The sequence below is a fragment of the Python bivittatus genome, unplaced genomic scaffold (genome assembly GCF_059951505.1).
Source record: "Python bivittatus isolate LINGU-HERP-01145 unplaced genomic scaffold, Pbiv_v1 ctg000190_np1212, whole genome shotgun sequence".
Classification (NCBI taxonomy): Eukaryota; Metazoa; Chordata; class Lepidosauria; order Squamata; family Pythonidae; genus Python; species Python bivittatus.
The window spans coordinates 4,175,775-4,191,946 of record NW_028277042.1 but is presented as its reverse complement, the minus strand read 5'-3'; positions in this window follow the sequence as shown (position 1 = coordinate 4,191,946).

Here is a 16,172-nt window from a genome sequence, read left to right as displayed (position 1 = left end):
AACCTACACGGCTTTGTTTTTCCTTGCTCTTTGCCACAACACTTTGCCTTAACCCTTAAGACAACAGGGAACTGTTCTGCACCTGGGAAAAATGTCACTTTCATATATTCATGTTGGTGTTTCCCCCTGGAAGCCACAAACCCGTGGCCTTTGATATAGTGCAACCAAGCTGTCAAAAGAAGTCTTCTCCCTTCCTAGTGCTCTTCAAACGTCTTGGGACTACAACCCTTGCCATCTCCAGCCCGCTGGTCTTATCATTCCCAACCAACTGGACATCAGGTGGAAAAGATTATTCAGTAGAAGTACTTGCAGTCTTCTCTTGGCCACGCTACCTGCTGTGAGGAGAGCAGAGGGGACATTCTATGGAGATGCCCAAGGTTCATACACATCAATTCTGCAAGATGCAACAAACCAAAGAAAGGAAACGGAGCTGCTGTTCGCTGCTGAAAGTCAGAGCCTGGCAAAAGCTGCTGTTCCATCCAGTTGCAGCAAATGGAAGGAAAGAAAGCAGAGCCTCTGCTGTACATCTAGGATTTTACGGCTCCCTCCATTCCTGAATGTTTCCTTCCCAGCTCCCAGCTGGTAGTTATGGCAACAACTGCCTGGGTTCGGAAGCTAAGCAGGATTAGGAGTGATGAATAGATGGATGGGAGGCCTCAATGAAATACCATGGCAGAAGTCTATAGTGGGAAATTCAAAAGCATCATAAGGCAATAGCAACCCGCTCTGTACTGCTGCCAAAAGCAATCCAAAGATGTGCCTAGAAAGTCACTGGGAAATAAGGTCTACGTGAAAGAGACTTTATTTTTTAATTAAGAAAAAGTGCCTGCGTTTCTTTTTTCCTTCCTCCAGTCCTATCCTTTTCCACCACATCTTTTAGATAGCAATAAATATATTCCAAAAGCATATAAACTTTTATTCTTGTCTTTTTAAAATCTTACTGCCATTAATGAGAGCTTTTCACTTTTGTTCTTCTCGATATTATTGTCTTTATCATGCCTTTTACCTTTGTTTAGATTTCACACTTACAAGAAATGTTTAGCTTGTCCTATTGCTCCTCTTATTAACTGTTCCTAAGTGATCATAAAAATACTTTAACGATATCCACATGGAATCGGATGTGGAACTCTGGCAGAAGTGAACGTGTTTGGTGCACCTCTGTTTGAAAGTCTGATCTAAATGCAACGTTAAGGGCCTTTCTGACTCCTTCCGAAAACTCCATGCAAATATGGACTTACGTGCAGCCACATTTAATTCTGTACTGGAGACTTCAACCATCAGCTGCCCAGAAGAGTAACTTCAGAGAAGTGATATCTAAACATTAAATAATCCATCAAGGGACATTGTATGAGGTAATCTAATAGCTAAAAGAGAGCCAGTTTGGTGTACTAGTGAAAGGCGTCAGGCTAGAAACCGGGAGATATGAGTTCTAGCCCTGCCTTAGGCATGAAGCCAGCTGGGTGACCTTGGGGAGACATTCTCTCTCAGCCCTAGGAAGACGAAGGCAAGGGCCAACCACCTCCAGAAAATATTTCCAAGGCTTACAGATTACTGTAGCTGGGTTTTTCACCTGTGGCTGAATTCACACATTACAAGTCAGGATGCAGTTTCTATGGTTTTGCTTAGCATACTGTAGAAACCCAGCCGTTGGGATGTCTAAGTGATGATTTATTGCTCTGCACAACGTGTGAGCCCAGGTTACTTGGGTAGACTTTGTAAACCCAGCCTAGGGCTGAGCTCTGAAATGAGAATTTAAAATGTACCTTTATCTGGATGCCCATTCTTTCCTGGGCACCTCTCCGCAACCACAACGAGACGAAAAGCAACAATAATAGGAACAACCCTGATCAGGGGTGTCCACGAGGGGGATTTAAAAGCCAAAGCAGCATCAGCGGCCATGTGCTGTCCCCTTTTTGGCTTGCATCATTCACACAGTGCAGGTTAAAAGGGGGCGGAGCTTCAATCAAGCAATCACGGCCCCCCCTTTTGACTTTTTCTAAACTGCCCTGCAGACACCCCTCAAAATCCAACAGCAGCTGTACCTTTCAGGATTGTTCTTTAGGTACACAATATGCTTCAAGCCCTCTAAGGTGCTTGAAGAAATGCAAAATAATACCACCATCCCTAAGCGGGGCCCATTCAGACCCAGATTTATTAGACGATGCAGATGATTCAAATTCCACAACCTCGGCATTCCTCACATTCTTTGAAGGACAGGTGTCCCATTCAAGTCCACACCCCAGCACCCTCATCCCGTCCCATCTCCTCCTTCCCGTCTTGCAAGATCGCTCCTTTGATCTCTGAAAAACCAGGATGACGCACAAGAAGCTCGATGATTCTGACCTGGTGTCTACCTTCTACAAATAGAAGCACTGTTATACAAAGGGTAACAAAATAGTGCTTTGGCTCACCAGTTTTCCAGTTACTCACATCTCCTGAACAATCTCCAGGCACACCCATCCTCTGCATCCTTCATTACCATGGATGACATGTGTAAATTACAAAACAGAAACACTTTCTGCAGCCATGGAAGGCCAGTTGCCTGACATGATTGCTTACGTTAGGAGTCTGACCATAAATACTCAGATCAAAAGAGAACCCCATGGACAATCTCCTGATTTTTGGGGAGGGGGGGTTGTTTGGTTGTTCCCACTGGGCTTTGAGCGATAATACCCATAACGACATGAAATCTGAATTTCTGCACAGCTTCTTTCTCTGTAATAACCCTCCTGGATATCAAGATAGGTGTGAAGACGGGACATGGTTTCTTCTTCTGGGCATGGTTTCTTCTTCTTACCTTCTGGTTAAGGTTAGCTTTGCTTCCTATAGCTTTAGCCCCATTAGTAGTTAGAGATTGCTTTAAATCATCATGGCTTAAAAAAGCCTTAGATAAAATTCAATTGCTGGGCTTCTCTATGGAAAGTCTGGGCTCATTAGGTTTTGATAAAGCTAGAACTGCCCTTAAACAATGGATTTGGGATATAGATCTCCAAGCAAATTTAGGGAAGGTGCTATGTCCACTATTTCTCATTTTCTCCCAGAATGGTTCGTGGCGGCCTCCTATTTATCATCCATTACAATTTTGAAATTTCGTAAGGCCTTCATCTTAGCCAAGAGGGATGCTCTGCCCTCAGCAGTCCTTTTTGGATGTTTTAAGGGCTTCCTATGCACTTTTGGTTGTGTCCATGTGGTGATGGCTCGATAGAAACTCTAAGCCATATGCTGCTATGTTGCTCCCTATATGAGGACTCTAAACAGACCCATATATATCCGATTTTGAAGAAATTTCCAGGTAGGAAATGCGTGATTTTTATTTAATGTTGCTTCTTTCGGACAAAAATATCCACTCAAGTTGCCCAGTTTTGTGCTACCATCTGTACAATACGGCACACCATTGCTTAGGTTTGGAATTTTTTACAACAGTATTTTATTTTGATCTATTTTAGTATTTTTATTCTTAACTATTTTAGACCCTATTATATTTACTGTTTTTCTGTTTTATATATATACATATATATACATGTAGAAGGATGTAATACTGTTATTATTACTGTAGATAGTTTGACTGTATCTGGCCTAAGGGCTTGATTGATTGATTGATTGATTGATTGATTGATTGATTGGTGTGAAGACACATGCAGGCATGAATGCTCCTTTAACTGGACATCTGAACTCTTCATTCCTCTGCTCTCTGTTTTTGTTTGTTTATTTTCTTGTTTCATATCCTACCTTTCATTCACCTAAAGGCAGTACATACATCACTCCCTCCATCATCATTATTACTATTATGGTTGGTCGCAATGTCAGCCAGATGCTTAGACTGAATTGGAGATTTTCATCCACCTATTGAGTCCTTCCCAAGGACCTGGGATAGGCAGATGTTGTCTGATGGTGTTCAAGGTATCATGGCAGGATAGAAGCTCTTCTTCTTCTTCTTCTTCTTCTTCTTCTGATGATGATGATGATGATGATGATGATGATGGTTGGTCACACAGTCAACCAGATGTTTAGACTGGATTTGGCATTTATATCCACTTATTGAGTCCTTCCCAAGGACCTGGGATAGGCAGATGTTGTTGTCTGATGGTGCTAAAGGTATTGTCACAGGAAATAAGCTGTTCCAAGTAAAGCTGCCTTTTGCAATTGACAGGTGGTGATTCTGTCAATGCCGACGGTGTTCAAGTGGTGCTCCAGATGTTTTGAGATTGCACCCAAGGCGCCTATTACTATTGGCACTATCTTTGCTTTCTTTTGCCACAGTCATGCTATTTTTATTTGCAGGTCTTTATATTTTGTGATTTTCTCCAGTTCTTTCTCTTCTATTCTGCTGTCTCCAGGTATTGCAATGTCCACTATCCAGACTACTACTACTACTATTATTATTATTCCCCATTGGAAGGTGGCTGAGAGTAGCTTTGAGTCTGGGCCTCCTCAGTGCCAGTTCAACCCCTTAACCTCAACACCACACTGGCCTAAGGAAGAGCCTCACCCCAGATCTGGATGGCCCTGATCCTGCTGCTTTCCAGGCAGCTGTGAAAAATCCCTCTTTTCTCTCAAGTGTAAGGGCCAGGCTGCTTATGGGGCCCAGTATGCCTGTTTTGGGGGCTGTGAGTCACCTGTATGATGCTTTGTCTCTTGTATCCTCTGACAACTACTTTTCCATTTATGGTTTGGTTCTGTTTTTATATTGGGTTTTGTGTTACTCTTAGTCTCTGTTGGAGGAAAGTCTGCAAGAGGGAACGTCTGAGTTTCCATCCCATTTGTGACTTTTCCATCCCATTTGTGACTTTTTTGAAGTTTTCTCTCCCTTCTCAAGATGAGGTTCATTTTGTCTACTCAAGCAGGTCTACATGAACCCTAGAGTAATTCAGCCTCCAAACCTTTAGGATGGGTTTGCAAAGCCAGGTCAAGCATGCATGGATATGTTCAATAACCTTCTGTGGGCAAGACCCCGATACGCAGGAAACAGTATATTTATAATCCAGCAACAAGGAAATACAAGATTATCAATGTGGTTGGTTACAAATCAATCATTAAAAGACTAAGTTCCAAATAGGCCTGAGCTGCTATGTTGAACCCACTAAAGGTACCTACTAAATGTCAAATGTCAGTTATCTCTAACTGCTCTGACCAACTTCCTTTTGAAGCTTAACCACAAATACAATACAGAAACTATTCTTATGTACCTACTTATTTCTAGGACTTGCTAAATATTTGTTGCTACAGTGTAAATGTTTACTATGCTCAGGAGTTCCATGCTAAAACATTTATTAATATTAAAATTGCTTAAATTCTTCCACATCTCTCAGAGTTTCTCGCTTAAGTTGGGTAGCTATATATATTTTCCAAATAAATGAATAAACGCATTTTCCTCTGCCATACTCTTGTTTCCTCTACCTCCTTTCTATTATTTCTCACCTCCAGCTCCATCAGACCCTTGTCATTTGCCAAGCATGTCCTGTGTGTCAGATTCAGCCTAGAAAGCACACACTGCTAGCTCAGAGCCGTTGGTCAGTTTCACCGCCTCAGGCAATAGGCGATCAGGGCAAGGCCACAACGTAACCGCAGAGTAATGACTGACAGGGGACGGGCAGTTAACTCGCAGCAGGGAGTCATCTAGAAGCTGCAAACTGGAGCGCAGCCGGCTCCCCAGGCGCCCCGGGCAACTCCGGCTTACCACACACCGGGAGCGCAGCAATCCGGAGGCAATTGGCGGGCAAATCAACACCAGATTAAAACAGCCACTCCAACTCACCATGAGAAAGGCTCAAGGAATGCGAGGGCAAGACAGACAAAGGAAGAAGATTATAACACAGCAGAAACCGGCTGAATGTGCGATCAAGGCGAAGGAAGATCGCAGCGGACCGATGGGTAGCCCAGAGCGAGGGCAAGGGGCGGAACCGAAGGGTAACTATGGGTCAAGGGGGGAACCCTATAAAACGATTGTAAAAAACCGTGCCAAGCCAATCTTGGCTTTGTCTGTAACTGCTATGCATTACGCCTGAATAAACTAGCTTTTGTCCGAGCCTGTGCCTCACGAGGTTTCTGTCCAGCCCCGAATGCAGCGAACCTTACACTGTGATCCTTGGGGTGGTTCATCTGGGTTTTCCCCACTTTGATTATTCTGATTTCCCCCCTCTTCCCCCAGTGTCCAGTTTCTTTCACTTCTGCAAACACTGCTCATCTCATGTGCCTGAAGAGTCCCGTGTTATCTGAAAAAAGTTCTGCATTAGGAAAATGAGTTTGCTATTCCTATGTGGATAGCAAAAACAGCCTTTCTGGATTGGCCGAACAACAACTAGCAGTCAATGGGTTGTGGCTTTCACCTTTGTAATAACAGGGAGGGGCAGACTTGACTGCGGGTCGTGCCTAAAGTTGGTATGAGACAGGGCTACTGATGGATGGAAGAACGATGCAAATTTTGGAATGGATTGTCACCCATTTAAACAAGGCTAGGAGTTTTCATGGCTAGAGTGAGAGTTGGTTCTCATGCTCATTAAGTCTAGCAGTCATGGCTGGAACAATTCACAGATGCAAATTGCCTCACCATTGCAGAAGTTTAGAAAGGTCTCTGTTTTCAAAAATGCCATATTAGATTGACTCCAAGGGTCTTCTTAGAACATTATCCTTACTACTACTACTACTGCTACAAATAATGCATCCTGTTTTGCTTGCTTTGCTAATTGCATAGGAAAGAAAGGCAAAAAAATAAACCAGGATGCTAAAAGGCATCCTGGGGGTCCAGCGGGCAATGGTGGGAAGCAATTAGATTAGCTTGCTCCCTACTCAATGGGTGCTTTGTCCATTCCCTTTGAGGTCTTAACTCCTGGACTGCCATTTTGTTACAGCACCCACAGCATGCTCCACACACCCAGAAGGGCCCACCAGCTTCCAGAGCTGCATTAAGACCCTCATTAACCCTATACCCATTTGCCTTCATAGGCCCTTGTGCACTAATAATCCAGATGCTGAACATTTTAAAGCGATCCCCTAGACCAGTGTTGTCCAAACTTGGCCGCTTTAAGATGAGTGGACTTCAACTCCCAGAATTCCCCAGCCAGCCATGCTGGCTGGGGAATTCTGGGAGTTGAAGTCCACTCATCTTAAAGTGGCCAAGTTTGAACAACACTGCCCTAGACACATATTCTTCAGTTAGTTGCACAGAATAGGTATATTAGTTATTTAGTTAGTTAAATTTAGACAGTACCCAACTGTAAGACAACTCTGGAGTTGCAGCAGTGATACGCATCATGAAGTAGTAATAATATCTTAAAATTGTATTTTAAGATTTGCGATTTTTGATTCAATGGTTACTTTTCATAGTTTCAGATTTTCATAGGCCCCCAAAGTTTTGTAGGCACTCTGCCTATTGGCTTGCAGGCCTGACGGCTTTAGAAACAATGTTTACCTCTAGGATAGAACTTCCAGCTCCCATCTAAATCTTCAATCTGAACTGGGTCACCACAAAAGTGGCAAGGCTTCATGACCTGGGGAAACCAACCTATGTGCTTTCTTACACAAAATCTCCTCTTGCATTTTGAGTCATTTCCCATCTGAAGCTGAAGAGAAAACAGCAGCCTAGTAATATTAATTCCTATCACTTCCCCCTAAGAGAACATTTTACTCACCTTGGTTGTATAGACTTTGAATACACAATTGGTCCAGTCATAAAATGGTTCATCCATTTTAGAGGAAGAGGAGGAGGAGGAAGAGGAAGAGGAAGAGGAAGAAGAAGAAGAAGAAGAAGAAGAAGAAGAAGAAGAAGAAGAAGAAGAAGAAGAAGAAGAAGAATTATCTTTATCATTGCAGTCAATGATCAGTCCATAAAATATATTTTATTTCTGTGTAATATCATTTCTCATTTAATGGACATTCATAGACACCCCTCCATTATTTTTTTTAAATCCAGAGTTTTTTGAATAAGCAAATTAAATCAAACTTGCGGAAATATTTTTCAAAGATGCGCAATAAATTATTTAGAGCAGTATTGGATCAGAGATTTGTTTTACTTTTAATCGGAAATGACTAGTACATTTATACATACATACATAATGACTATGATTTTATGACTATGTGAGGAGAAAACAACTGGATATTTTTTAGGAGGGACTTGAAGGTAAACTTCAAAAACTGCTAAGAAACTTACTGGCTGCAGTTATTCCAGAAAATATATTTTATGCAAAATTAATGAGGCATAATTCTCCACCATTTCCCAGTCCCACTGGCTATTTTCACTATTAAGTCTTCAGCTTGCTGGCAAAGTCACCTGTCTACCATCTATGCCTCAATTGTTTGATTACCTTGGAATCAATAAATGATCTTGAAAAATGGCTACCTTTTCCATTCTCAATAATTCAAAAGCTTACATATCTTTCATGATTTATAGAAAGATATGCCTCTGTAAATTATGGATTGGATAAAGATACACACAGAAGTAAACACAATCCATCTTGCTCGTCTGTTTTAAAAACCCTTCTGCCCTGTTGATGAGCAACTAGTAATGGTGTTAGAAGCAGTTTGCTGGGAAGGGCTTTAGCGTGCTCAATGTTGCAAAGAAGTAACACAGAAGGTTGTTGATGAAAGAAGTTGTGCTGAAAACTTACCTGCCTAATGGCTTGTATGAGAACTGGCTCTGAATTTTCATGACTTTGTCAATAGCTATCAGGTGGGCTTTTTGAGAAACAGGATAGCCTGAGTAAAATGGTTATTTTTAATCAATATGGGGTTCATTTGTGGCTTATACAATGATGGCAACATTTACTTTCCCTCTTGTCCTCATCTCAAATGTATGAGCAAAACAGCCTTAATTGGACTATACTGTATAGTTATTAAGTGTTGTTTTCCCTCTTCTTCCAACATTGTCCAAGGGCAGTATGTAAAACCAGTATGTAAAATCTTTTAGTCTTTGTCACTGATTGCATTGAAGAAAAGTCAGAGGAGTGTCTAGTATACAGATAGCCTTCATTTAGCAACCACAATTGGGACCAACAACTCAGTCATTAAGCAAAGCAGTCACTAAGTGAAAATCACATGACTGCAAGTGTGCTTATGATTTTCCTTCAGTTTTCCTTTGCATCTTGCTACTTCCTTCAGCTTAACTGGGATTCTTTCTCTTTCTCTTTGAGGCCATCTTGGTATGGAGTAAATAAGCCAGAGAAAATAAGAGCAGAGAGATGCTGTGAAGGTTGTAAAGGTGAGGACTGGTTGCTTAGTTTTTTAGCACTGTTGTAACTTTGAACGGTCACTAAATGAGGCCGTGACTAAGTGAGGTTTACCTGTAGAAGTAATAGAGCAGGAGAGGGACCAGGAATAGTGGCAGCAAATGTGATGCAGGTATAATTTTCTGCCAACTCAAGGATGGGTGGACAGCACTGTAACTCTGTAATAGTTGTGTGTAATAATCACCCAACAGATGATTGCCCGCTACAATGTTGAAGAAATCAGAGCTGTCCTCCATAATTTACATGGTAGATTTTTTCCTCCTGCCCTTTGGCATTACAGATATTTGAGAGTTTTGGGATGTAGATGAACTCTCTGTAGCCTGGGAGCTGCTGATTCCAGAGTCAGCAGTCTGAACCCTTCAAAAACCCAAGTGGTATGGCTCTCTTCAGCCAGATCATCCCTTGAACGTCTGCTGGTAGTAAACAACTCCAAGGGTTTTTTGTTAATGGCAGTACGATACCAGTGATTTTCAGTGAGTTTTTGGAAGTAAGTGCCATTACTTCTCCTTTCTTATTAAGGATCTTGCTCAAGATTCTCAGAAGGATCAGGGTGAGCTATGTACTGAATGGGAAAGTGCAGGAATGTTTACTTTTTTACTTTCTCTTTAGAAATTATTGTTAGCATAATTTGCCAGCTGCTTCTTTTGTTTAAATATTTAGATTGTGATTTGAAACTTTTGGAAGCAGCCCTGAGAAGATAGATTTTTGCAAGCCAGTAGATCAATGATTTACACAGCCCTTGCCCACCCCCACCCCCACCCCGCAAAATGCTTGTGGCCTCTGTTTTAACATTTTAAAAAAGAGAGAACGCTTGCAATATTGAGTGCTGTGTAAAGCACAGCCTACAAACGAAAATGTGACCGTTATGCCTGTAGAGATGGTGAGCAGGACTGCAAAGGTAGCACATGGTAAAATATGTTAAATTGCATACAGTCAAAACAGTTAATCTTACTATCCTGCATGTCACAGTTTCCTGCTTCAACCACATTAAAAATTGCAATTGAACAGCAATGAGCAGAGGGGATTTTAGGCTCAGAACAAAATGATTCTGGTCCAAGGCAGCTGAGTTCTATTTATGTTTTAAAAATGACCTCAGCTGAAATGGAGAACTGGAGAGGGGGGTTTCCAGGCAATGTTAAATACTGCTCCAAAATAGTTTAGCATTTCATTCATTCCAGCTCTCAGCAGACTATGTTTCAACAGGGGGACTTCCCAAAGACCAATCTTAACTAATTTTAGAATACAATGAAAGCATTGGGGAAGAAAAGAAAAGGAAGCAGGAAAGGGTGTACACTAGGATATAACAGAAAACATTGGAGAAAAAGCCCTGAAAAATGCTCTAGTGAGCAATAGACAAAAAATTAAGGATTGCTGAATTTTCCTTCTTGATTATTGTTCCCAACCCATTTTTAGTTACTCTAGATCCTCTCTCTATAGGAAGGAAGGAAGGAAGGAAGGAAGGAAGGAAGGAAGGAAGGAAGGAAGGAAGGAAGGAAGGAAGGAAGAAAGGAAGAAAGGAAGAAAGGAAGGAAGGAAGGAAGGAAGGAAGGAAGAAAGGAAGAAAGATTTCTAGCGTTTTGCCCTGCTGGGTTTGCACTGCACTTGTCTAATTGACATAGCAAAGCTATCCATGGATTTGGGTTTTTAAATTATTTATTATTATTATTTAATCCTTTTTAATTTGTATTTTATGCTCTGTCTTCTGTCATATCTAAGTAGAAGCTTATATACATATGGCCTAAGAGGTGGTCTTGATTTTGTATAAGCATTTCAAATTCTGTCATTTTTCTTAATGTTGCACCCTTGCTTTTGAGGTCAGATTTTACTGCTTCAGCAATTTGTAGATATATCCGCCATGGAGTCTTCCGGCCTTTGTTAAGTAATTCTTGCTGGATTTGTTTTTCAGCCGATTTGTCACAGAACCTGTCACTGGTTTTGAGCAGAGAAAGATCGACTAGCCCAAGGTCACCCAACTGGTTTTCATGCCTAAGGGAGTGCTAGAATGTGGGTCTCCCCACTCCCACTCCAGTACATTTTTAATTATTACACAGATAAGGGTGCTGACTGTTCTTGGTTGGCTTTTATATTGTTTCTTGTTCTTCATATAATTTTTAGTTGTTGTTAGATGCCCAGGGTCATGAATTCGAGATGGACAGGCATATCCATTGAAATAATAAATAAATGAATAAGAACTATAGCCATCCAAATGTTGCTAGCTGGGATAGTTGGAAACCCTAACTCAGTAATATCTAGAGGGTTTCAGATTTCCCACCCATGGCTGATGTCATAGTAAATTATTAGACCTTAAGATGCCACAAGACTCTGTAGCGGGGCTGTCAAAAAAGTCAAGATGGTGACTGGGATCTGGGACCCCTGTTTAAAAGGGGTGGGGCTGGAACTGCAGGGTCACAGGTGCCATTTTGACTTTTTTGCTGCAACAGATTAACATGACTACAGCCCAGGAATTCCCATAACAAAATACTTCAAAGTTAGTTTCAGTATGTTAGTAATTAAAATAAACAATTTTAAGTTAATATTCAAACTGAAACTTCAACATTCATTTTAAACAATTTCCTTCCCCAATTGAAGTAGCCCATCTTGAAGGTGGAGAGAACATTTTTCTTGTACCCCTACATTGTTTGTTTTAACAAAAGTCCACCATGGTTTCCCTGTTTGGTGACCTTTCATCTACCTGCTCTTGGAATCAAAGATCAATGGGCACCTACAGCCTGGAGCGCTGACTTCACCTTTATGGAAGAGAAAAAGGCACAACATTGGAAAAGAGCTTCTCCCTCTATTCCAACCTTTTCTATGCCCCACACCCCTAGGAAATGTTTGATTAATGTTCGCACCCCCTGCAAAAGTAACATCACATTTGAAGATGAAGAAGTCTAATTTCTAATGCAGGTGAACAAACTGAACTTAAAAAAACAAAGCTTTTAACTCAGTGCATAAAATTGTCACACACACACACACCCCTGAAATTCCATCTTGAACCCCTTGCAGGCACCCCAGGTTGGGAACCCCTGCTCTACTCCAATGCTGCCTTGGAAGTCACAGGCATGTTAGCTGGGCAACTTTGCCAGGTGGCAAAAGACCCCTGCCTACATTCACTCTACTCTTCCCCAACCTAGATTAGGTTGTTAAAACAATTAATCATTGTTTTCCTGCCTGCAGACAAGACTGGGTGGGAGGGAAGATGAACCTGAGAAATCCGCCAATCACATCTCTGAAAACTAAGAATAGTCACCAGCTTCATGCCTGTGGCAGAGTAGAATTTAGCAATTGCTTCAACCAATTTTATGAGGATTCTGCACATTCAGGTGTAGCTCCGTTCCAGTAAGCTAAATATTGCTTCTCTCTGAATTATTTCTTCTGGAGGTGGTCTATCCCTAAGTACCGTTTTTTTAGATGTTTTGCTGGTGCAAAGAGTGGGGGGGAAGCTCCTTCATGGGGTGTCAGCCTTGCAAAGTAGTCCAGATAAGAAGCACACCCAGAAGTACTAGTTCTATGTTTATTGCAAGGTTACATTAATAGAATCTTGCAAGTCTCAAAGTACATCTCTCCCCCTTCGCCTTTACAGTTCAAGAAAGTAGGGATGGCCCCTTCTGAGACATTTGCCATGTTCCCATTCCTTCTGTGGGCTCAGCTGCCTCTTATCTGGCCGTTGCCTAGTCTGTGACTCTTCCTCCTGTCCCCCAAGGTCATTCCCACATACCATTACATCTGGCCTTCTGCCTGTGCCCTATCTTCATTTCTCACCATGCTAAAACCAGTTCATTTCCCATAGTTGTAGGCTGTAAAGGTATGGATTAGACAGTAATTCCACACTTTCCTGAATTGGCCTGCAGTCCAATGCTTAAACCAAATCATTTATTTAATGCTGGCTGCCCATTGGCGAGATGGACAGCCTTATAAATCTAAATGAATCAATAAACACTTTCTCTGTTTATGATGTGTAACAGCTCAATATGCTAAAATGTTAGGTATGTCATCTAAAAAAAATTGAACAGTGCAGAAAGAGCTCCTATCAATCTCAGGCACAAAACCATAGGCCATCTACAGAAGAACTTTATTTATATTAAATTGCTACTTATAACATTGAAGATACATTTTGCAAGTTGCATATTCTGTCATCTTATAGGTCTTTGGGCTTATGCTCGTAGATCCCTCTTTTCCATAAATATCCAAAATGATTTGGAAAATTATAGCATTTTATTTGGAGTTTTAAAAAATGTCCACTATCTCTTCTGTTTATGGTTACCAGATGGCCAAACAGGCAAGGGAGGACAGAAACAATTGGAAAGGAGGAGAAATGGGTTGGGGGGGGGAGGAGGACACACTGTTTAATTGTCATGACAAAAATTACAGTGGAAAATTGCAACAACAAAAAAAAAAAATTTCCAGAATCAGAAAGCCTGGTTTTTCAATCACAGTATTTTTCCAATATATCTTCATTTTCAAGAACATATGCTAATGATAATATAGAATCATCGACAATGCACTTTCCAAATTTCACCATAGAAATGTATGACAAGGCATGTGATCTACAGACTCCAGTGATCATAGATTTGAAGGGCTGGATTGAAGCCAATTGCAGGAATTAGGAAATAAGTTACGCAAATCTAGACTGTCGAGTCTGTTGAGGGACGAGGGAAAGAAAGAAGCAGACAATTTACAAGGTCACAATACACAAAAGTTTGAATGACTACTGTTGTGAAAACAGTCCCCCCCCAAACTCCCCCCCCCAAGTGTTGCCACTAATTTGTGCATCAACCCTTAATAGCATTTCTAGGACAGATGCCAAAGAACCAGAACACCAAGGGAGACTTCATGATGGCAACAAACTTTTAAAGAAAGTTTATTTAAAAAAAATTGTCCATGAATATACTTGATCTGCTGGGTGAATCCAAACGGCAAGGATGGTCTCCAGAATTCAACTCATGAAGAAGCTGTGTTTGCAGGGCAAATCTCATAGCCCGTCCCCCCTTCCCCCTTTCCCCCTCCCTTTGAAATGCTCACCCTGGGGCTGGGATGATTAGGAAGAAGGAAATTAATATTTTTATTTACATTCATTGGGGAGGAAAAGATTACAAGTGAGCGAACAGGCACACAATGGGGAATACACATTGAGAGGAATGTGCTAGTGCCAGCTGTTCACCTAGCATGCTGGGGCTGTTAGGAGGCAAAAGTCTTCAGTGTGTAACTGATTAAGGTCTTGTCAGTTTCAGGCAGCAGTCAGCTGGAAGGTACTAATTAGCTAATTAAGATTACAGAGCAGAGCTTGTTATCTTGTGGTTAACACTTATTAGAGAAGTGCTGTGCCTGGGAGAAAAGCTGCTCAGGAAGAGAAAGCTTGTTAGATACTCAAAATGTGGAGAATATTTGATTTTAAGGTGTAATGGCATGTGGGAATAAGCAGGGCAAAGAGATGCTGCCTAAGGAATGGTCAGATAAGAGAAAGCATAGCCTGCAGCTGGATAGTGGGCGAGGCAAGAGGCTCAGGAGGGACCCTCCCTAGTTTCTCAGGCTGTAAAGGAGATGGGAGGCGGGGGGAGAATTGTACCTTCAGACTTGCAAGATTCTGCCAATAGAGCTTTATTATAAAGTAGCATAAGCTCATCTGGTTGTGTTCCCTGTCTGGTCTATCTGGTAAGGCTGACATCAGACTATGCCTGCCGGACAGAGGACATGAGGACAAAAAAGGAGGGCACGTCCTCCTTTTGCTAGCCATCTGGTAGCCCTACTTCTGTTCAATGGTGTGAATTTGAAAAAGAGATGGCCAATTCATGTTGACTGTTGGGAGTGAATAAGGTTGTCTTGAGTGATCCAGATCCCAACTTGGACCTATTCATTTTGCTGGTAATGTTTTAGCAACACCTTAAAGCAAGACGAGGATTGTGTGATGCCAAAACTGGGTGAAAGATCTCGAATTTGTGATTTTTCTGGCCACAATAGCTGGAGGTTTTTCAGAATGCTGGTGAAGAAAAGGAACAGCACCATCGAGCCAGATTTTCTCCTAAAAGCAGACCCTTAGTCCTGAAAATTCAAAGAGGAGGAGAAAGGTAGTAGTTATCTAGCTAGCTCAGGGCTAACAGCCTTTTTCCACTGCTGGAGCTCTGTGACCCACCACAACGTTATTCCAGATTGCACAAGCTTTTCACAGTTTGTGAGATTACAGCAGATTCACAGTGAGCTCTCACACATTCTCACTGAGTGATCTCTCGCAAGAAAATCTTTGCGTGCCTGGTGATATCGTGAGACTTTGAATATTTTAATTTTTAAAAAAACGGATTAAATTTAATTTGGAGCAGTCTGCAGATATAATTATAAAGGCATGCACACTGTTGCATCCCTAGTTATGATCTTGGCAAGAGGGCTTTAGATAATGCTGAGTATTTCTTCAAATGTGGAACCAGGCTTAAATGCCCTCTTCCTTCCTCTTACCCCATTATTCCATGCTTAAAACCACATTGTTTACTAAACGTGAGTGGAAAATATGCTGAACAGGTAGTTTTGTTGTTTAAAATTACCAAAATGTAGGATTATCAGAGATTATTTCAGAACAAACCACATGCTATAATTTAAAAGTAAAATGCTAAAATGAGCATCAACAGGCCTGCATATACCTCGTTGGCTGTCTCTGAACTCTAAAATGCATTAAAAAAATTTTTTTTTTGGAAAGCTGAACAGAAGCAACAGCTGCAATGGGCCCCAATGTGCCCAGGCTGTTTGGTATGGCCGCATCTGGCATTCCCTGGATTATCATTTAGAGACTATGACTGTGTTCCCAAAGTTCAGCCGCAGCACTGGAAGTTGTTCCTAGTAAAATCTATATGCATCACAGAAGGGCGTTTTACTTATTGTTACCAGTGACCTCAAAGAAATCGTTCTGACTTACAATGGCTTTTATATACCAAAACGTTCATTTGAAGCATTACTCTCTCTAGT